Raw genomic sequence first — 24,265 nt, forward strand, 5'->3', positions numbered from 1 at the left:
GAATCGCCTTGATGTTCACCATATAATCTAGCTCCTGAAGCAAAACCAGCTGAAAATTGTGAAAGACGGAGAAGGAAGAATTACGAGACGTTAAGAATGAGATAGGAAATGTGGAACAAATGAAATAAACGAGAGTGGAAGTGAATAGAGGGCTTATCGTCTCACAGCTCTTTACGTGGTCAGAGGGTCAGAAAAGTCTCTTAGCTGCTGTTTCCTTCCCAGCAGCTCTAATTAAGATCTCCAAAGCACACGACTCAATTATGATGAAGCAGGCGTTTATTATTCGGGGAAAAAACCTGCCTTGACTAATGAAAGTTTCAGGCAATATCCTGAGTCGTTTCCTCTCACTGTTTCTCTCGCTGCCTCGTTCTTTTCTTTCTGTCTCTCTCTTATATCTTTTTCTTCTCTCTCTGTCAGTCAGTCAGCATCTTCTCCATCCCTCTGTTCCTTGCATTGCTGTTTTATCTCCTCCAACCTGCTTCTGCGGCAAGTCAGTCTCAGTTTGGTTAAACGTCTATGTTAAGGCATGCAGCCATGCTTTGATGCCTGTGTCTGTTACTGTATAGATAAAAATAGTTCGAAGTTTTCATTCCCTACCCCAGATTATGAAAGCCATGCAGTGCAGCTAAACATCACAGAATAGTTAAGGTTTGCTTCTGTCTTTTGGCCCAGTGTGATTTCATTAATATTCACAGTGTTTAAGTAGAGTGTATACATCTAGAAGACTATGGAAGCTTAATTGTTTCTGCCGAAATAAAACATCTAAAAAGATAATTGTGACTTTTTATCTCACAATTACAAGTTTACATCTCCCAATTCTGACTTTTTTCCTCAGAATTGCAAGATATAAACTCAAAATTGCAAGTTATAAAGTTCGATTCTGAGGAAAAAAAGACTGCCTTTTTTCTTGAGTTTATATCTCACAATTCAGACTTTATAACTCGCAACTGCGACTTCATATCATGCAATTCTGAGGTAAAAAAGTTGGAATTGCAAGATGTATACTCAATTGCGAGAAAAAAAGTCGCAATACATTTTTTTACTTTTTTTCTGTTGGGTAAACAAACTTAAAAATATAGTAAAACATTGCATGTTTTAGATGTACAAAACTTTTATCAATCATCTCTTTAGGTTTATAGGATCCATAGGTCTATAAGAAATTTGGTTGTTAATGAGATTTAAAGTCATCTCATATGTTGCAGTGGGAAAAAAAAACCTTACTGAGTTTGAGCGCCAATGTATAGGAGCCAATGTATTTTTAAACATACACACATGTATTTGTAGACAGAAAGTTCATAGAAAGTTCATATGCCATTTTTATTTTGAGGGGAAACCATTCACAATACTGTCTCAGTTTGGTGACCATGACAAAAAAAAACCTTAATAAGTGTAAGATTGGATAATCTAGTGGAACAGCTTAGTGTGAACTGAGTTTAAATCTCAACATAGCATGTAGTTTTAAAAAAAAGAAACTACTTGAAACTTTACTTTATGCTAATTTCTATCTATTCTTGTTTCACCCTTATATTTTGACTCTAAAGATCTTTGTCATGTCCGATTTTACCCCAGTAAATCCCCTCTTCATCAGTGTTTGTTTTTTTTTTTTCACTCTCCAAATACCTTTTTTACTAAAAACAGAAACTATTTGTCATGACTGCCTGCTTCCTTCATGGCCTGCATTACACGACATATTTGCTGGGGTCTAGTGAGTAATGCTGAGCTCTGATGCATCTTCCTGTAGTCCATCCAAGGCTGCTGCCATCTATTAACTATTGGGATTGGAAGACTGCTCTTCTCTGGAACAACAGTCTTGTGATGGTGCCTGCCATCAGAGTATTGATGTATGGACTCCAGGAAACTCACCTCAATGACTGGTAGTAATGTATTACTGTTGGCAGACAGAGTGTACACATGGGTTTCAGGAGATAGATGGCTGTTTGCAGAGGCCAGTGGGGCTGTAGACAGGGTGGATCAACGTTTCAGTCTGCCAGGAAGGTGTCTTAAAAGAGATGGGGGAAAATGCGATAGAGAAATAGAAGATTAGGTGCTGCACGGTCATAAGTGTGACAGAAGTCGTTTGAGGAGATTTAGAAGATTTTGCTGAAATAAGTATGAAGGTCATGAACTGAAGGTCATCAACTTTTGTTAAAAATGGATACCATTTTCTCCCTGAAAAAGGGCTTCTTTATTTTTATTATTTTATACTCACTGTGGCGGGCAGGGCAAGGTCGAGGGCCGTTGGAGGACGGCGTGAGGCCGGTGGCATGATCACTAATGAGCATACAGCCCTCAACCTCGTCCTGCTCGCAAAAAAAACACCATCCATTTATGTCACTAAATTCTAAATGAACAATTCTGACTAGTACCTATACATTCAGATCAATATAAAATACATAAGCATCTCAAAATAATTAGCAAAAATATTATACACAAAATTTGTGATAACTTTTTTTATTGTGATAAGTCATTTTTTATTCACATTCAGGCTTTTCAGTATTTTGTATTTTTGTGAAAACTCATTATGAGGCACTTAACTATAAAGAATATTGTGGAATATTTTTAAATGGTCATAAACAGAGAAAATATCTGTATTGGATTTGGTGGCTTTTTGTTTTCTCTGTCTCTTAATATGTGGGGTATAGGCTAATCGGCACAAAACTGAACCCAAGTTGTAATTGTTTAACTGTTGAAGAAACTGTTTTCATGCATACATTTATTTTTAATTTGCTTTGTGGTTCTTGTAGTTTTAGTCCTTGCATGTTCAATTATGTGGTTCTTTTTCAATTCAGCATCATAATCAGAATTGTGATTATTAATGAGAATGAAATGAGAATGCATTAATAGGGAATCTGTTGGCTTTGAAAATTCTGCAGCAACGAGCAAAAACATGAATGGGATTCAGTTTTTTGATAGCAAATCATGTGGAATAATCAGATAATGTCGTTCTGCTCCTTATCTTTCTCACAAATGCCTTTGAAAGCAAGGATGTTTACTGAAAGCCAGTCCTCATTTGCATATCTTGTCATTTATCATCTCAACAAAGAGGTGTCAAAGAACATCACATCAACCCTTTCTAACAATTTCATCAGTCTGGTGTCTGGTGTAGGCCTACTGTGTAATACTGGATTAGAATGTAAGACATGGAAGTCTCAGTGGCTCTGTTTCACCATCATGTTATTCCAACAACTGTGTTTGTTCACTAGTTTAAAAATATAGATCAAAAAGGCAGTGGATTAAGCTTTGCCTGTGAGACCTGTCCTTGATGTAAAATCATATCTGTCTCCTATCCAGCTAGATATTCCCCCACTTTCAACTGAACATTTGCATCCAAGCTCTAGTTTCTGTTTTCTCTGAAAAAGTGTGGTTTCCGTCATAAATATTTTGGGTGCGTTTCACCTGAAGCTAATGGAAATCCTTTTAAAACACATAAGGCAGACCGAACCACGAAGAAACATTTTCTGACCAAGATTAGATTACCGTTGACAAATTCCAGAGCACATGTTAAAAAATAAAAAAAAAATAAAAAAATAAAAAAATTGAACAGCCCATTCTGTTCCTCTGAAACCAGCATAGAACTAGGGAGTCATGCTACTGAAAAGATGGACAAATCTCACAAATGTTAAAAAATATGGACAGAGATGGCTGATTTAATTGAACATGTAAGCAGGTCAGCAAATTTTCATTTTGACTATTATTGACATAATCTGTTCTGCAGCTTATTCTTGCCAAGAGAATGCCAAGATTATTCATGCTGAACAATCACAGTTTAAATGTTGAATTTATCCCTAGCCAACATTTAATTGTGGGCCAATGTAGGTATGATATGGGCTTGATGTGTGGGCCTGGGTTTGGAAACCATGCATGAACAAACCTGTTTAGGGCAAATACTGGGGCTTATTCAGATAGGGCAACATGGACCTATGGCAAACCCATGTGAATGTAGCGTCTGGACCAATCAGAAACGCACAAATTAATCATTATATTTAAAGGTAGGGTATGGGGATTTGCAAAATGGCCACTAGATTTTGAAAATACACAACTCAAAAGGTCCTACCTTCTTTCCTCCAACGCTGGCCCTGACTCCACCCATTCGAAGAACATGGACTCGCAATCATGCGTCTGCAAAACTCAGATTCGTGAGATTGCACCTTCTCTCTCTCTCTCGGTCTGTGTGTGTACCGGGGCGACTTGCACTTATTAATTTGTGACTGGGTCACAAGCTTTGAGTATGTGCATGAAGGGGACGCTTGTAGATTGTTTCCGTAAACATCCAATGAAATTAAACAATTAAATGCCCTACTAGAATACAATGAGTCGTGAAAAACTCCCTCCAAAAGGGCAGCTTCACATTGGCTCACACACCTCCAGAGAGTGCGATGTCTTCACGCTTTAAAATTACTGATCATCAAGATCATCTCTCTCTTACAAGATCAGCTTTCTTTTAGCTCTTCGCTTGCCCTCTCTGGTCCTCTTGACCTTTTGCTCTCTGACTCTCTTTAGAAGTCCTAACATGAAGATGAGGCGGAACTAGAAGTCCCCCAAGTAACCCAACTTGCACCAGGCTGCGGCCTTGTCTTTCCATTCACCAAAGATCTTCTGACTACTGCTGCTCTCATTAAGACCACATCAGCAAAAATCAACTGGAGCCTCAACAAATTGCATCAGGACAGTTTAATGCAAATGGAAGAGACATGCGATTATCAAACTTAGTCTCATTATTTGATACAGCAAGTATCCTTACCCCTTTTTAAGAAGGGAGTGTTAGAACTAAACTGCTGAACATCAAACAAATCCTATAATGTCTTCCCTTGGTAAACTGTATTAATGTATGGATGTGTATGTTAGAGTAGTTTAAATGTTTAATCTAGTTAAAATCTTTTTCATTTCACATGCCAAGATTTCTGTGTCTCAAGCCCATATCTGGAGTCACTAATCATAGCCCTTAGTAGTACTTAAGAAAGACATTTCCCATGTCCTGGAAATGTACATTTCTATTAATTAATTATTAACCAATATTGAGTGTTCACGGGATGAACCGAGGAATCTGTTGTAGCTACGTACATTAAAATTAATCCGATTAAATGATCCAAATAGTCATAATCAATTATATCAAGAATATAATTATTAATATTTCATAGAGCTAGTTTGCTGCTTGGCTTTGTCTGAAACAGTAGAAAGACATTTGACTACTTGCCAAAAATCCAATAAATAATACATCCCGGAAACTGTCGATTTCAGGCATCTCTTGCCATTTGGTGTATACTATTTAGACTGTGACTGTGAGTGGCATGTGAGTAGGCCTTTGGAGGCTGAGCTTAAGAAAATTATGTAACTCAATATGTAGCTGGAATCCACAAACATAAATTATAGGCCTATGTATGACACATTCGTAAAGGGTTCTTCCTTCGAGTTCCACTGAAAAAAGAAAGTCATATGGGTTTGGTAATGACACAATTTAGATTTTTGGGTGAAGTGTTCCTTTACGATGCATCCAAATGACATATACAATAATAATCACATTAATGTAACTGAGTGAGTGGGAGCAGGTGATGCCTTGAGAATTTCTGCTTTTTGGCAGAAATGAGCCATTTGCATTGATTTGGATCTGTTTGGTCTGGAGATCTTGGAGAAATGCATATATAGCCTTTTCAAAGCTAAAGAGATGTTTGAATGGGAAATCTGTATCTAAGATACTGCATAGACCGTCACCAAGTCTTTGTGGTTTTTGCATTAAATTTTTTTGACAAAGGGAAAAAAATGGACCACAAAATGGACCCAAGTCTATTCATGGTTACGATCAATCGAAGTAGTTCATATTTATTCGAGCTTTATCCATGCATAACAATGCTGATCCAAAAGAAGTGCCAGTAGGTCACCCTGAGGTACCCGATCTCGTTTAATCTTTGTCCTAGTGTGCATCTGAACAAGCAGACTCTCCTTCAGAGCTGTGTTTTATGTGGTGTCAGTCCCACAGAGACCCACACAGAACAATCAATGCAGGAAAAGCTCTCAGAACTGAGGAAAGTTAATGGCCTTGTCTTGTTCAGCATCACATATGATCAATATAACAAATGAGTACAGTTAAGACTTTTCACCATATCAAACACTCATAGAAAATAACCACTTTAAGCTGTTTAAATATTAATGTGTTTACTTTTGTGGAGAGTTTATTTTTCTATTTTAAAGGTACCTATTTTTTGGAGGTCTCGTACAACAGGTTTACATGGATCAAAGGTCAAAGAACACTTTAATTTCCTCATAATACACTGTGCATCACCACATTTTTCACTGATTCATAACTGGCATACTGTCTCCTATGCTCACCAGGGCTGCAATTTATTTGATCAAAAATACAGTAAACTGTAATATTGCGAAATATTATTACAGTGCAACTGTTATATTAAACAGTGCAACAGAGTATAATGGCTGCTGAAAATTCAGTTTTGCCATCAGTGTTCTTGAGAAATCATTTTGATTTCTTATCAATGTTAAAAAGTTGTGCTGCTTAAAGAGCACCTATCATGGATTTTTGTTCAGGACTGTTCATGTAGTGTGGAATATAGCTCTAAGGGAATGAAAACATCCTGCAAAGATTTATATCTGAAAGTGCACCGTATATAAAGTCATTGTCTTTCAAAAGTGAGAGTCGACTCTGAGTCTATGAAATGAATTGTTTTTGAAACGATTCATTAGCTGTTACATCGTGACGTAGATAGGTCATTGGCCGCTCCCAACAACTGCGCGCGCAGACTTGAAGTGACGTCTAGAACACATTCAAATACTTCAGCTGAATCGCATCATGTCGAGAAGACGCTGTGTTCTACATTGCAAAGACAGTTCAGCCACTTGTTTCCATTGTCCAGGGACGAGCATGTGAAGAATCTGTGGTCAGAGTTCATCTTTGAAATTGCAATGATACCACAACAGTATAGCCCGAACCTTGTGTTCTCATCATTTTAATGACGAATCATTCGCAAGCCAGTTGTTCCTGAAGGAGGGCTCAGTATCCAGTGTATATGGATCAGGTTCGTCCTCCTCCGAATCACAATCTGTAAGTAATATTAATAATGTTTGCTGTTATGTTTTCTGTAGCATGCACAATATAGTTATATTTTGTGTTGTGTACACTCCGCGCAGTTTCTAAGCGGGGTAAAGTTAGTTTTGTTTTTGATATTCACCAGACAGTCATTGAAAAATGGCAATTACCTCCTAAACGACTTAGCCAAATATGACTTCGCTCTATATAATAAGCACTGCCCCTCAAAAGCCCCTGCAATGTGAGTTTCACCGGGAAAGCTTGCTTTTGCTCTTGCTCTTGAGTAAGGAACCGTGTGGAAAGTGCACTTTTTTTCTGACACGTTTGTTCAAACACTATATACAATTTTCAACACTTGACGAGCTATAATCCTGGTTATGGGCGCTCCGTTGCCGACAGTCTCTGCCTACGGTTTACCAACAACTGGGTCATTTGACCAATCGCCGCAGGATTCGCATCACTCAAAGGGGGTGTTTGGGAAAATGAATCGTTGAACGAATCATTTGGGAGTCGTTGAGCAAATCAGTTAAAAATAAATGCATATTATAAGACAAATAAAGTGTTTTTTTTTTATCCTTGCATGCACGTTTAACTGTTTTTGGGAACTCCTAAAACAAAAATAGGAATATTTCAAATGCTATGATAGGGGCTCTTTAATATTTTTGTGAAAGTTATTACGTTCAGATAAACTTAATGTGTCTTTGTTTAATAAAAAGTGGTTTCTTTAAAAATTATAATAATAATCTTACTGACCCCAAACATTTGAATGGTGTACAGTACAGTATGTCAAATTTTATTATAATGTGATAAGTTGTGGAGTCTAACAACTTCTGGACTCTTTTCAGTCACCTAAGAAGAGACATTCAAATTGAGTCGCTATACATCAAATTGATACTCAAACGTCAGCTTAAACAAAAGATTTATTGTTTTGTAAGGAAATTTAAAATAATAATAGTTTCAGCAAGGTCAGCCTTTTCAAACACCAAAAAGTGCTAAAACCCCAAGTGCAAAAACCTGTTTGTGTTGTGTTGCACTTTGTGAGTTCACTGATGGAAAGGCAGGTTGTGACAGATAACAAGACAGCTCAGGCACAGGGGACTGAATGGGGATCAGTTTGGACAGATCATCAGAGGTGAGATGCGGTGGGGAGACGGGTGACAGTCTTAAAGCCTGGGGTTACTGGATTGAGCGACAGCATTGTGTCAACTCCAACACACAACGAACTCTCGCCTTCTAAATTGGCATGAGGTGTCAGAGATGTTGACCATCACCATTATCATTTTCATTTCGAATCAGGTGCTCCATCAACACACAGGCGTTGTTTGAAAGGAGAAAAGGTTAGCACTCCACTTGAAAAGAATGGAAGCAGTTCTAGTGAACTTCAACACACATGCGGTTAAAGCATTGTCATTTACTCTCACCGTGTTTGGAGTGGTTGTATAGTGGTTAAGAATCAGGGCTGGAAGCTGGAGGTTTCCAGTTGTGGTGAAATTGTTGTGGCTTTTATTGGCCCATATTTGATGTTTAATGGTGCTCACTAATTTACCTTTTTTACATTTGAAATAGTTTTGCTGTCATCTAAATCCGACTTAAAGTATAATAGCACTAATAATTTAATTTGACGAGCAACAAAAATACTTTTTGTGTGCAAAAAACACACGGAAATAACAAATTCATTCACTTATTCGTTTTCTTATGTGGGCCTCAAAGTGAGTTCACGTAGTGTAACAGTGCAGCGCTACATCAGAATGTAGGCTCACTATTGGCCGCTCACTATCAAGAGTGTGATGCTGGCCAATAGTGAGCCTACGTTCTGACGAAATGCTGTGCTGTTACACAACGTGAACTCAGAGGCTCACATAGAAGAAAATAAATAGCTGAACAAAGTCGTTATTTATTTATTTATTTTTTCCGCCGAAGCAAACCAAACCATGTTGCAGGCACGGTAAAGATACGCAGCACACATGTGTGAGAAAAGCTTGCATCCTTTTCCTCATTGTAAACTGGCAGGGCAGAAAGGGAAATAAACTGAGCCTCGAATGGTGCGTTGAGATATTTAGGCACGTATCCTTGTATTGGTTTGAGTATAACTTTCGAGTCATTTGGCCCAAATTCCATACACGTCGCACTTACTGAGAGCACTAGCAAGAGCCATAAGAAACACTGTCTTGAATGACAGATGTTTCATGTCCGACAAGTGGATTGGCTCGAACGGGGCACCTTTCATGGCTTCCAAAAACGTGGAAAGGTCCCACATGGGGACTGAGAGTGGTCTGGGAGGATTTAGCCTCTTAGCTCCTTTAAGGAAGCGGATGACCAGTTTGTTCTTCCCCAGTGACTGGCCAGTTGCAGGATTTGTAAACGCTACTATGGGCGCCACATAAACTTTGAGCGTGGATGGGAACTTCCGTTACCCAGCAGTCTAGGGGTGAAAAGCCTTGGGCTTTGCACCAGCCTGAAAACACAGACCATTTTGAGGAAAAGAGTTGTCTAGTAGACGGTGCTATAGCCTGCGTGATCATGATCACACTCCCTCCAGGAGGTTTGTGGGTACCCGTTGATGGCACATGCATGCAGGGACCACAGCTCCGGATGAGGATGCCAAATCGAGCCCTTAGTCTGAGAGAGGAGGTCTTTCCTCGTCGGAATTGTACATGTGGCAGTGCTTGTCACCTGCATAAGAACTGGGAACCAAGCCTGGTTTCTCCAGAGCGGAGCCACAAGCAGCATTGAGCATCCGTCTTCCCTGATTCGTTCCAATACCCGCGGCAGGAGTGAGACAGGGGGAAAAGCAAAGAGCGGGCAGCAGGGCCAGACGTGGCCCAGCACATCCCTGCTCTTGGAGAAAAACTTTGGACAGTGAGCGTTTTCTTGGGACGCAAACAGGTCTACCTGAGCTCTGCCGAATGTCTCCCACAGCAGTAGGACCATCAGTGGGTGCAGAGACCATTCTCCTGCTGGAACATTGTTTCTGGACAATGTAAGTCTGGGTCGCTGTAAAAATGGCATTTTTGTGAAGGCAAGACGCAATTTAAATTTGAAAAAAAAGTTTTGTGAAATAAACAAATATAGTATAAATTGAAATTCAGCTCAGGTACTAAGAACACTGTTAACATGAGGCTCGACATGAGTCATAATAGATGAGTTTTTACTAGTTACTGTGGGGTCTTCTTTGACCTCTATTTGTTTGCTGCAGTACCCTGAAACCCCTTGGTGGGCTCCTGTGGGAAATAACCCAGAGAAAATGAACAGAGCGAAGCACAGCAGTAAATACGCTATGTGATTCAAAAGACCCAGTGGCTGCCTCTGAAAGCAGTCATTTGTGAGTGGTTGTGTAACAGACACGACAAATGAATACGATTTAAAAGCTTTTTAGAGCTCTAGTATTGGTTTATTAGCCTTAACTGCTCTTCACGGCTGCTGTGAATATGAGCTAGACAGGAAGTACTTGATGCAGCAAATAACAGCTCTCATTTTAAGGTCATTGGTCCTGATGTATGTTTCAGGATAACTGTTTTTGTTGGTCGGTTACACCTAGCAAAAGCATTTGAAAGTGTGTGTGCCACAAAGCAAAAAAAGTCACTTTCCTTTCTTTTATCATTTTAATGGCTTTATAATGGCCAAATTCAGCACTCAACGGTTGGGATTATTCAAATTCCCGGCTGAATGTCTGGGGGTCATTGATGCCCTTGAAACAGTGCCAGTTGAGTCCAGTGGCCTAAAGTAAGTGAGTGTCTTTGAGAGACCCTCATTTCCATAACACCAAAAGTCAGAAACAATTTAGCTACTTCAGCAACCATGACAACCTGATTACCATCCTTATCCGGCAGGTGTGTAATTGGCTGTATGTTATGTGGCGGCTCTGGATTGTTGGTAGGAACAGTGTCCTTAGTGCTGCTCGGGCTAATTAGATCTTTAGCCTTTAGAGTTTTGATGACTATCCAAGCAGGACAAGGGGCATTAGTTCAGTAATATCCCTCTGCAATCTTTCATGTCCAGTGATGAGAAGACAAGAAAAGCTGTTATGTTGATTTTCCATAAAGTTAATATTTCAACCCATCACAGAAGATGTGGGCTAATGTACCATCCCAGTTTTAATAAAATTCCTTTGGATGTTGTAACAACCCCTCATAAGTGAGCAGTGAAATCTAGACAAATATCTTACCTGACACTGGTATTAAAATGGGCGGTATTTGCAGTTTACACAATTTGGTTCTATTTATTTTATAATTCCATTTTTTTTTGTCAAATACCATCCATATTGAAATTAAGGCATGTGAATGATGTGCTGCAAAGGGTAGCTCAGGTTAAGTCGAAAAACACTTGTGTAGAAGCATTTGTACAATACGATATCGGCAATTTGCATTCTGGCGGGATTAGACTTCTCACAGGATTGTTGAGTTTGCTTTAAAACAGTAGTTAATTTGCCATGGAATTTTTACACGGGTTGTGTGAGAAAAACACATTGCAGATTCAGACAGGATTTAAATCCCCAAGTAGGCCTGTGAAAAATAAAGATTTCTCTAATTCCCATCTGAATAGGGCTTTAGATGAAAATGAAGCCATATTCGGATGGTAATTGTTCCTCATGGGGTCGAAAGGTATTTTCAACATTTACAGGGGCTAGTCAGTGATTTCATTGCTGTCAGAATCCAGAATGTCAATTTTTTTCTCCCACCATCCGTGTAAAATTCACCGGCTGAATTAACTACTGTTTTTTTTTTTGTGAAACACCAAGGTCATGTGGTAATTTAATCACTGTCTGACATTCCTCATCACTGAGTTTACAAGAGATCAATAAAAAAAATTAAATCCTTAAAATCCTTAAATCAATTAAAATCCTTTTTGACCACTGCCGAGCACCACGTTGCGCTTCACTGTAATTTGGATGCATTTTAAAGATCTAGCTTACACTTTTATAATTGAAATGCTGGAAAATATTTACAAGAACAATATTTCATCACCATTCAAAGATGAAAGAGGAGAAAAGCTTGTAAACATTTAAAATGACAGCAAAAATACTTTATAAAATACATTATTTCCGCTAATTTTCACAATTTGAGATAAAAGGCAAGACCGAAAACCATTTTAATTATAATGCGTTTTATTAAACAGGAGATTTAAATAATCACATATTAGGTTATTTTTTTCCTTATATTTTAACTTATTCTTATTATTTGAAGCACATTCTACTTATCATATGACTGACCACGTGAGCTGTGTGTTCCCGCGTTTGTAGGATCTCAAAACTCCTCCACCCCGAATAATTCGCCGTCCGAATGCATGAGTTTTATCAGGTGCCATGCAAATTATTATTATTTTTTTTTTTTACAAATGTCCACATGAGAAACAATTAATGCTTGTTAAATGTTAAATTTAGTACTTCATCTTTAACTTAAAACCGAAACTGAATCAAAATAAAGCTAAGACAATGCTTAAAAATTTATAAAAAATGCAACCAATTAATTTTCTTTAAATGTTTTTTTTTTAAATAATGGATTTTCCTAGTTTCAAGTGGAAAGTCTTACACCAGTGTTAAAAAAAGTCTCTAGAAGCTATTTCATAATTTGCAGAAATTAATCAAGCCATGTTAAAACAACAACACTAAAAATAAATAAATAAATAAATAAAACATTAGTTACTTTTTTAATTTTTTAATGTTTTGCTCAACCCCTGGGATGTTAAAGTTCTTATAGTTAATAAAATGTGTGCAGTCATGAACGCTTCTCTTTTAATGTATCTGTTTATTCTGAGACCATACCAAGTGCTTTTCTCAGCTTTTTTTGTAACTCAGTGTAGTCTCTGTAGATTTAGTCAAATTTAGGAGGCAACAAACGCTTTATTGAGGGTAATTTGCAAAACAAGTGCTTTAAAAAAAAAAAGTTTTATTTCACACAGGCAGAATGGCTGTAGCAGCATTGGCTTGTACCAAGTGAATGTAATAGAATGTTTAAACAACATGCAGAGACATAATGATGATACAATGAGTAATAAATAATTACAACCATGCAGCAGCAGAGAACCGTGAGCAGTCGCAGGAAGCAAACAATCATTCAAGGATACTGAAAATATATTAAAGTTGGATCCTTGACACATATGGGAGATGGAAAGAACCATCCAATTTTCATTTTACCTATAGAAATTGCATTTCGTTCACCTCTGACAGTCTCAGCCCAGTTACTACGTGGCAGCCCAATGATTTTTCCTGGTTTATGAAAGCTCAGAGAGGCAGCCGCAGCTGGTGGAAGGCAAAGATTTTATTTGAGAAATAAAGTACGCTAGTGCTACAGTTTATGTGCGATGCAAAAACCATAACCATCCCAAGTTATGATTCTTCAGTGACCTTTGTGCATTGTTGACGTGGAAACGCAGATCATGAATGTTTAATGGAAAAAAAAGTCTAATGAGAGACCCAGGATGACACTAACTCAAAGCCGCAGGGTTAAAAGGACAAGCGGCATAATCAACCCTGCCAGCAGAACACAAGGAGAGGGCAGAGAGAGGACGTCACACATGAGCAGAGGTGTTAGTAGCACACATTGATGATGAGTTTGCATATTCACACGCTTACCCAGACACACGTTAAATTTACCTACACACGCATTGCTTTGCTGTAGCCAGAGATAAGGCACATCCTGGACTGGAGAGAAGTAAATAGTAAACATTCAGGATGAATGTTTCTATCCTCTCAGGCAATATTTCCCTCCTTTGGCTTTGAACCTCAGAGTCATGAACTAAATCTCAGAGTTTAACCTTAGCCAGTGCTCTGACGAATTGTCATCATAATTGCAGAGCAGAACTAAGATTGTGGGTAACTTCTCAGCATTATGATGTGCTTTATATTCCAAGTCTTCTGAAGACACACGATAGCTTTGTGCAAGGAACAAACTTAAAATTATGTTACTCACTAATCTCTTTTACTTTCAGTGAGCTGGCCAACGTTGCAACTAGATTGAGTCAGTGAGATGAGCTCGAGAACTGGGTCAGTCCATTTAGCGATTATAAATAAAAATCCGACTTTTATGTTCATTTGTGTCAATAAATAAATGTAACTTAATGTGACCACTTTTTGAAAAACTGTAAAACTTTTTGTAAAACTGCATATAACAGCAACACAAAACAGCAACCCATTTGGTACTGTAGGATTACAAATTTAAGGTACCAGGTACATTTCAAGAAACCAGGTACCAGGTGCTGCTTCACGTGATCTGCCTTTTTTCAAAGAGCTGTTGTCACAGCTGGTATTCGGTTGAGTGCACACAGTAGTCTTGCAGTTTCCCCACTGTGTTGCCGCATTTATCCATGTGCTTCAGCACAATAAGAGAGCGTTTCTGTGAAAAGAGCAACACGGGTGAAGATCACGTCCTTCATCCTTTCAGGATGACGTTACACCTGCGTGTTTCTGGATACGGTCAATTCGTGTCCTCATTTGACGGCCATGATCACTGTTTCACGTGCCTGGGCTTAAGTAGGTTGAGCCTGGGTTCGTGTTCTCTCATGAGAGCATGACCACGTCGGCACGTTGTTCGTCTACCCTTTCTCGTAAAGGCTTGAGCCACTCAGTGTGCCGTGTGCTGTTGAGCTGCCGGCTAACAGCGCGGTTTGTCACGGCAACCCAGCACGCTTCATTCGACGCTCTAGATGCACGGTCAAGACTCAAGTGCCTCAAACGAGGTGGAGTCCCTTTTCCTACTCCCCGATCTAGTTCCTCTTCTGGTGGCCACAGGAAAAAGGCTACTTTGGTTAATAGCATTAGTGATCTGAGGATTACAGAGACCACCTCCTCGGACCCCTCACTCCTCTAGCACATCGCAAACATGCTGAGGCTGTGATCCTGGATGGTTTATGCTTTCTTATGAGAGCATGACCACGTCAGCACGTTGTTGGTCTTGCCTTTCTCATGAGGGGTTGAGCGTGCTGTGTGTCATTAAGGTTATGGCCATGCTCACTGTTTTGCATGCCTAGCAGCTTTCGGGTGGAATTTCGGGTCCTTCTCATGAGGGACCAGCCATGTCATTCGGGGCTCCGGGGGAGGGTCAGATGTCGATCGCTGCTTCAGAGAGAGGGCTGTTACACTCTAAATGATGATGCTGAGTTCCCACTGTAATGGGGTGTCTACTCATGCTGAATCAGATTTACTTCCTGGGCTACTCTGGGGGTGCAGTGCGACGCGTAATCGCCTCGCCCTGCCCGGAAATAAACTTTAACAGTATGGAAGCATATTGATGCCAATGTGAAAAGCCAAACATGCCAAAATCTGCTGAGAGTTTTTTCCTCTCTCACTACCCTTGGTGGTAGGGTGGCTTTGCTAATGGCAGACCACCTCTTCCCCACTACAAATCTGTGTGAGGCCAAAACACACAGTACACAAGGGTAGTTCTGAGTTGGGGTTGAGCTGTGCATTGTGACTGACCGAGAAAATGATTTAAGTCACAGCACTGGCCCTCGGTCAGACGATGTCCACACTGGCGATCCAAAAGCCTTCCCATGGCTAAACCTTGCAGAGGTGCAAGACATTGCCAAAGTTCGCTTTCTCTGTGCCCAGCGGCTCTCCACAGTTCAGAAGCAGGTTGAGGAGACCAAGAGCTTGACTCAATGTGTTACCGAGTCACTCGTGGTTTCTCCTCAATCTGTTTATTGCCAAGGGTGGATAAGTCCCCTGTGGAATAGATGTCACAGCCAGCTTTAGGCCGGATTCACATATAGCGCCTAAAAACTCGTATAAAACGCTGGGCGCGCCACATTCTCCATTTTGCAAAGCGCCAGGGCGGTTGCGCTTCAGTTGGTTCTTGTCACATGACCCATTGTGTGCGTATGGTGCGCTTGCTGTATTCTGAAAAGTTGAGATGTTTTTATCTCGACGCGGCGCGGACGCATGGAAAAAACGAGCGGACCGCACCGCTTCCATTATGAGCGCGCATACCGTGCGCCTACATTTGAAATAACGAACTTGAGCGCGCAAAAGACGCGATATGTGAACCGGCCCTTACTGTGATGAGCTTTTGGGGGAAGACGGCGCCACCTGTCTCAACAGCCTTGAGACGGGCGACACAGAGTTGGAGGAAGTTGCTCTCCGGGAGATGGTGTACCCACCTTTCCTTCCCCCCAGAGGAGGGCCGGGTGCAGAATCTTTGTTCATTTTCTGTTCCGCCGCTGGCTCCCTGGAGTCCAGTGGTACCCACATTTTCAATAATGCAATTTTTTTCATCTCTGGGTCACAAGAGGTGCAGACTGCAGTGAGCGACGCTCCCATGCCTTGCCACTCCTTTCCCCCTCTCTGAGCACTCACATGTCAGTGACGCCGCTACGGCCTCATCACTCTCATCTTTCGCAGGGCAAGGAGGCGCGGAAGCCAGGACTCCCTGCCCCTCAGTGAAAGCAGGTAGGTGTTACCCCGCACACCCAGACCCCTCTCTCGGCCGCAGCAATGCCTCCAGAGTCCGGCCCCTGCCTTTCAGCTCGCTTCCCCTCCGTGGGTACGCCGGTGGCCCAGGTTGGCTCATTAGCACGTTCTCTCGAAACCTGGCTAGCTCTTCCGAGGCCGTCCCACTGGCTCATCCGTACCATCCGGCTTGGCTATGCAATTCAGTTTGCCCGCTGGCCCCCCAAGTCAAGTCAAATCAAAATTTATTTATATAGCACCATTTATACAGACAAGCTGACCAATGTGCTTTACAAAGCAACATATTATCACACAACAGACCGAACAATCAGACTGATCTCATGAAGTAGCGTGTGTATGCCACGCCAATTCGGATTTCCATTTTTGGCGTGCTATCAAGACGCATAATCGCCTTTCAGCGTGTTTATGAACGCCGCTGAATTAACGTTATGTAAATATATGACTTACCTCAACCCCGTCCCTAAATATAACCGTCACTGGGGTTAATGGCATTTATGACTGGAGATTTGACTGCGTGTACAGACACGCGGAATGACGCGGACGTTAATGGCGTAGACATACACGCGGATGGCGCAAAATGCGTAGAGATAACACGCCACCTGACTCGAAAGTGGCGTGTATGTTTACGCAAAAGTCATGATGTCATGTTGGAACAATAAAAAAAATACAGATTGCACGTTATTAAAAGCAATTGAATAGAAGTGTGTTTTCATGCGTGATTTGAAAACTGACAGGTAATTCGTGGAACAAACATGAATAGGCAAGCTATTCCATAATGTCGGGCCCGCAGTGGCAAAGGCACGATGGCCTCTGTGTTTTAACCTGTACCGTGGTATAGATAAAGGTTTCTGTGTACCTAACCTAACATCTCTGGAAGGATTGAATTGCTCTAAGAGCTCAGATAGATAGAGGGGAGCAAGGTTGTCTAGGCACTTATAGACATATAAAAGAATTTTAAAATCAACCCTAAAACAAACCGGCAACCAGTGCAGGGATGCTAAAATCGGGATGCTAAATTCGTTGGAAACTACTCCAACAAGATGTAGGAGTTCCCAAATGAAAGGGAATGTCTGTTACGTATGGTAACCTTCATTCCCTGAGGATGGAAGGGAGACGTCTTGTCCTGTCGCCATCCTTGCTGTACCTTTGCGAAAAACTGGACACCATCCAGCATATGTGTGTGCACTCGCTTCTGCTTTATACCCGCACTGTCAGGCTGACCGCGGAATGCAAGTCCTGACACATCCACACTTTTCATAAATGCATCATGCTTACCAGCTTTAAGGGAGAATTGGCTTTGATCATGAATATAAACTTATTCTCCAAGTCAGTAACTCTAAGAATGTCAGAGAACATGACAGGCAATATGATATTGGTAGCAAAAACATGCTAGATACTCAATTCAGTTGTTTACTTGACAGCGAGGATGTAACTCTTTTTCAGTTAGCCAGCGTTCCTCTCCTGTTCCGACGCGATACAGGGAACAAAGGAACTCAGGGATTATGTTTTCCAGGCTAAAGAATACCTTCTGTGTGTTTCTCTGACATTTCCGTCCAAAAGGCAAGATAAAACCCTATTTGCAGAGAAAATTCATTCCGCAAGAGCACGCTGTAATGATTAAGCTCACTGTCAGCTTTGAACATTTGAATAAATCTCTAGGACACTAAACATTTCATTCAGCAAGCCTCATTTATATAACTCAGTCTGCGGACACAGACTTGATAACTGTGCTAATTACAGTGTAGATCTCGCTAGTGAAACAACACACACGTTAAAATCATACATTAGGATTAACTTTTAATAACTCTGAAAATTTCGTGTTGCTGCATCCGTGATGTGAATAATGGTATTGGACAGTTAATACCTCACGGATTAGGAATGTCTTTGCTGGCATCTTTAATTCTGAAAGTAACTTCCTGAGCTGTGTGGAAGATAGCATAGTCCTCCTGTGTCTGGAGATTTGTGGAACCTTATAGATAATGCATCAAGGAGACCAATCAAGGTTAGCTAGCTCATATTTATATTCAAATGTATTTAAATAATACATTTAAGTATTTTGGCATGCAGGAAAGCTTTAGTGACCTTTGTTCTTTAGCATTTAGCTAAACTGAGGTCGTGGGGTGACAGAGCAGACTAAAAATTTGTAAGCATTTTTCTTTTTTCTATTTTTTTTTTTTTTGGCTTTATCTACAAAGCTTTAAAATGGAATGAAGGTCAACCCCGAGAGTTCAATAGTTGCTGGCTCACAAAAAAAAATTCTCTTTCTTTCTCCTGGAAATCTTAAAAGGTTCAGGCCGGAAGTAGTAAAGAAAGTGTAAACGTTGAGAGAAATGGGGGAGCTGGCATTTTTTGTCACTTTGTTGTGCTGCTGACCTTTGGAAATATCACAGATTAGATCTTTAATTATTTATGAAGGGCAGCAAAGTTGGGTTGAGGCAGAAACAGGCTTGTCACACATGATGAGGTTGTGTTTTTGGCGCATTAAGAGGGACAGAATGGATCAGGCTTGAAGGTTGCTCTTAAAGTACACTGAAAAGGCTACGTTAGTGAGGTGAAAGCATTGGTAAAAAGTGCATGGTCAAAATTGTGCATGTGGTGTCTGTGTTGTTTTTTTAGGGTTTGATTCACTAAAATAATTATTCAAATCAAGTAACGGCACAATTTTCGGATTGTTTAAGTTCCAAGTGAAACATTCAGCATACTGTCGTGTTTGGGTGATCTTTTATTTGGACTGCATTGCAACACTCCACTACTGTGAGTCCATCATTTGAATTGTCTCTTTACAATGCCAAATGTGTGCTCATTATCCCCACGTATCTTTATATATGCTATCATTTGACCATCATTTGATGAATTGTTTATTCCATAATCAGTGGAATATGTACTTTAAAATGTACAGATGTAAATCACTTTAGATACCGCAAGTTAAACATCTCAGTCGCCTTTTTATAGGTCCATTATGGTTGTTAACCCCATTGGTCTGTATATTAACCTCAGGGAAGTTAGCAGCACAAGTAGTACAAGTAGCAATAGATTCCTTTTACACAAAGTGAAAATAGCAGCATTTTCTTTGTGATATGCTATAAGTGAAAATAGCGATATAGATTCTATTTACACTATATAAAAATAGCAGTAATTTCTTTGCAATAAGTGTAAATAGTAGTACTTAGATGCTATTTATAATTATATATAATAGTATATACTATCTGCACCTAGGTTTTGTACATTAAACAATATGCAATAATAACATAGAGGGATAATGATTATATTTATTAAAATTATTAAATGAATGCTTTTTGGAAGAATAAAGCCCTTCCTACTACCCTACCTGATAAACACTTTATTATTAAACACACATGATATATGTGCAGAAAGCTCAAATTTGGACATGGTTTCTTATGCAAATTACTAACTAAAAATTAATTGTGGAAATCTTTTGTGAAGTTCTCCTGTGTGTATAGATACAAATAATCCACACAATTATTAGTTAAGGAAACTCATTGTGTGGATGCGAAAGCAAAACAATTTGTTTGGCCATTAAAAAACAAATAAAATTAGCAATGAGTTTGAATTATAACACTGTTCCTGAGCAGTATGACAAAAAAGTTAGCTTGTGTACAGCACATTTACAGAGGATAGCTTCCTGAACCTTGGAGAGTACAATGCCAACTACACATCAAAATAAATTAGAAATATACACTTAAAGGGAGGGTAGGCAATTTGTTTCTAAAAAACTTTTCCCCAAATATGCTCAAGGGGGTGGTTGATTATGATTTCACTTTTTTCATTTTAGTTAGTGTGTAATGTTGCTGTTTGAGCATAAACAACATCTGCAAAGTTACAAAGCTTAAGGAAGTTCAAAGCACAAGAAGATATTTGCTTTTAAAGAAATAGATTTTTAAGGACTACAACAAAACGGCTGGTATAGGGACTATGCGACATTCCTCACTGGTTAGTGACATCACCAACCTTAAATTTTACATAAACCCCTTCCTCAGGGATGTGACTTATAGATTATCATGACAGAATATGCTAATCAATGACTAGAAGATAACTACACATAAGCTACCTAAATTCATCAACTAACCATTCAGAAATGTCCTGTTGCATTGTACATTATGTCATTTCTTCTTGAGTCTCTCCATCATTGCCTGACTCCAGTTTGAACATAAACATTGACATTTTCAGTGCATACCTGTATGAGGTAAAAGGACACAAATTGTTGTAGCTCCGCCCCCTGTGCTGGGAGTAGCAACTCATTTGCATTTAAAGGGACAGTCACAAAACTTGACAATTTTAACACGCTATATAACAATATCTATGGGATATTTTAAGCTGAAACTTCACATAAACACTCTGGAGACATCAAAGACTTATTTTACATCTTGTGAAAAGGGCATTATACCACCCCTTTAAACTGATTTTATATACCAATACACATCTAAAATGTCTAGTCCTCTCAGGGCTGCAATAAACACAGCTACTCTTTCCATTTGGAATGAATGCAATGATTGGCTGGGCGACCGTCACTTTCCCTCGCTACCATTAGCGTCACTGATCGCGGCTTGACAACAGAAACCAGAAGAGAATACAATGCTGAATATAGTCATAGTTTTTATTATTTTTGGACCAAAATGTATTTTCAATGTTTCAAAACATTCTAACTAACCCATTGATGTCACATGGACTACTTCTGATGTTGTCTGTATTTCCTTTCTGGACAAGGACAGTATATCGTACATACATTTTCAAAGGTTCAGAAAGTTCTCGGACTAAATCTAAAATATCTTAAACTGTGTTCCGAGGATGAATGGAGGTCTTTAATGACATAATTTTCATTTTTGGGTGAACTAACCCTTTAAGTACACACACACAGAGCTTGCCACGAAAAACCAGCAAAGTAATGATCATGCATGTGTCATGATAGATCAGATGGAAGCAAATGCAGTTTAACTCTTTATTAATTGAGGACACAAATAGGCAGTCCAAAATCCTGACAAACAGGTTAGTGATGCAGGGAATAAATGGTCAGATGTGACAAGTGAAGCGTGGAGGTGGTGAAGTGAATCCAACAATGAACAGAAATCCAGATAATCCACAGGACAAGAACCGGAACAGGAGAAGCACAAGACTGAACGACACTTGAAACACACACCAGAAACCACAAACAACAATCTGACAAGGGAGATGAGAAGTTGATGAGAATATATATACACATGAATTGATAGACTGCAGCTGGTCATGAGGAATGAGTGATTGCTGACGAGCGCTGATGAGCGGCCACACCCCTCTAATCAGCGCACACACATACAACAACAGAAACACGAGACAAGAAGCAGACATAGGATTTACCAACCGTGACAGCATGAGACATTTAAGTGTTTATAATAAACTAGTGTTTTCTGCGTCAGGGTCGGCAGCAGAGATGAAGTTGACGATGCTGATTCGAGATCTTCGCAAGTTCGCAGTAGTGAAATGCACATGATTACATAAGCAGAGAACTAGACTATTTATTTTCCTTTTAAATTGTTTTGTTTAAAAGCAGACATTTCAAGATTTATATAGAAGCAAGTAGCCTACACACTGAGTTTGTTCAGAGGTGGGCTCCAGTTGATGAAAGATTGATTAAAATTAAGATACAATGTATACATGTAGCACACGTGTCAAATAATATTGCACTTGTTACTAGTATTAACTATAGGCCAGTAGGTTCGACTATGGAGATATAATAAAGACAACACTGTTTAAATAATAAAGAAAATCTTTATATTTAAATGAGTGACTGGAGTAAATGTTTATGTTCAAAAGAAAGAAAAAGAACAAATTGTCAAATTGTTGTTTTTGTTCAATGTAAACCCAGCAATAGGAATTCACTTCAATTCACAATTATTGAACACTTGCAGTTGACTCGTTTGTTTGTTCACTCAGTTGAATACTACATAAATTCAACCCCATAAACATTGATAAATGATCGCAATTGAAAAAATTGGACAATTCACTAAATCACATTCAAAAACAAATAAAAGAATGAACAAAATGCAAAAACAAAAGTTCAGAAGAAAATGATTCAAATGAATCCGTTCAAAAAACTCGTTTGACCTGTTCAGTTCAAAAGGTTGAGTTGGAAAAGTTTACTTCAAATTGGTTTAGACAAATTTGATTCAAAAGATCCGATTCATTGATTCATTTCAGAAAGTCCAGATCCTTTGAATCGCGGAAAAGTGATTCAACAGTTCCAGAGATCTTTTTGTACAGGAAAACAAAATACTCTGAGCAGTCTTTCCAAAATGGGCTCTATGCACGGCGGTATTTCCGGTGAAGGTTTAAGGATGCTCGATAACTTCCGCCGATTGTAGAGTCCAATGCAATACCGAGAAATTATATTGAATTTTATACTCCATGGTTATACTAAAGAAATGTTAGTCACAAAAACAGATACAACAGACACCCCTCGTTGTTAAAATTATATTAAATAAACATAACTATATATTAAAATTACATCTAAACGTATTCGTTTCAAAGATGGGTGGACAGTAAATTTTGAAGACTCTGCCATAATCCCGTTTTCCTCCGGTTTAATCTCCCCAACCGGAAACTGTTGAGCAGTGTTGTAGTCGAGACCACCTCACTCGAGTCCGAGTCGACACCGAGACCAGAGAGAGTCGAGTCCGAGTCAAGACCGAGTCCATAGAGCGTCGAGTCCGAGTCGAGACCGAGACCAGTGAGGGTTGATTACCTAATTTACTTTTATTTACTTAGAGAAATCCTTTTTTTTTTTTTTACTGAATTTACTTAGTTTAAAAAAAAATGATCAGTTTAGGGTAAAAAGGCCACATAGTAGGTGGTGTTAAAAGTAATTTTATTACAATTTGTCGTGCGCAGTTGCGCACTAGAAAATCACCAATCACTGGGCGTGTCAATCAATTTAAAGAAATATTTTATTAACATACATTAATAATCATTAAAAATATTTTTAATTGAACTCAAGTGGACTCGGGAATAATTCCGAGTCCTAAAAAAAAAAATGCTTGAGTACGAGTCAATTCCGAGTCCAAATGGACACGAGTCCATGACAAGACCAAGACCATTAAAATATGGTCTCGAGACCGAGTCCGAGACGAGTCCGAGTCCCGAGTACTACAACACTGCTGTTGAGCATCCTTGCGTCAAATGCGGAACTTATGCGTGCATATAGCCCATTAAGCTCAGTCAAAACTAACAGGCAATCAGAACATTCCTACCGAATTCCACAGGTGTTGGATTCTCACATCAATCGACTTCATCTCGCTGGGAAGGCTCGTCGCCATCTTAGATCATAACGCTGAAATGAACGCAGTTCCAGTGTAGAATAAAGACCTGACCTGCATGTGCAACAGGCAGCATTTAGTTTAAAACACATTCACGGCTATTAGTCTAACACACAAAAAACAGTAACACTTGTTATCCTGTTCAGCATTTAACAGCAACTTTTCCATCGTAATTCGACAGCTTAGATAACATTATGCAACTTAAACAAAATCACTAGATCAATATGATCAACAATGAAATATGAACATTACAAACTCATAAACACATTAACCATTTTACTCATTAACGTCAGAGCTTATCAGTATCAGCATTTCATACGGACACAGAAATCACTCTCTCTCAAATTAACACCAGTACACGATCACATTTTTGAATGTTTACACATTTTAAAATGTGTAGCTACTCACCAAATCCAAGGACAATTTATCATATAAATGTCTCTTATTCAGTCCTCTTCTTCTTCTTCTTCTTCTTCTTCTTCTTCTTCTTCTTCTTCTTCTTCTTCTTCTTCTTCTTCT

The 24,265-nt window shown here is 39.3% G+C and overlaps 1 long non-coding RNA gene and 1 other non-coding gene across 3 annotated transcripts; one reads left to right on the forward strand and one right to left on the reverse strand.

The window, feature by feature from the left end:
- Positions 1 to 1,032: 1,032 nt before the first annotated feature.
- LOC148977169 (uncharacterized) lies at positions 1,033 to 24,265 on the reverse strand. Of its 2 annotated transcripts, none has more exons than XR_016145550.1 (3): positions 24,155 to 24,263; positions 23,681 to 23,800; positions 1,033 to 1,999 (listed from the first exon to the last, which is right to left on the reverse strand). It is a non-coding gene; the product is annotated as an uncharacterized LOC148977169 (long non-coding RNA). The 2 variants fall into 2 exon arrangements; XR_016145551.1 differs by lacking the exon at positions 1,033 to 1,999 and adding an exon at positions 21,539 to 21,614 and having other exon boundaries at positions 24,155 to 24,265.
- On the forward strand, positions 8,352 to 8,465 carry LOC120464054 (U6atac minor spliceosomal RNA). The gene has a single exon (XR_005618596.2). It is a non-coding gene; the product is annotated as a U6atac minor spliceosomal RNA (small nuclear RNA).

Source organism: Pimephales promelas, chromosome 11 (genome assembly GCF_988280905.1).
Source record: "Pimephales promelas chromosome 11, fPimPro1.hap1.1, whole genome shotgun sequence".
NCBI classification, from domain to species: Eukaryota; Metazoa; Chordata; class Actinopteri; order Cypriniformes; family Leuciscidae; genus Pimephales; species Pimephales promelas.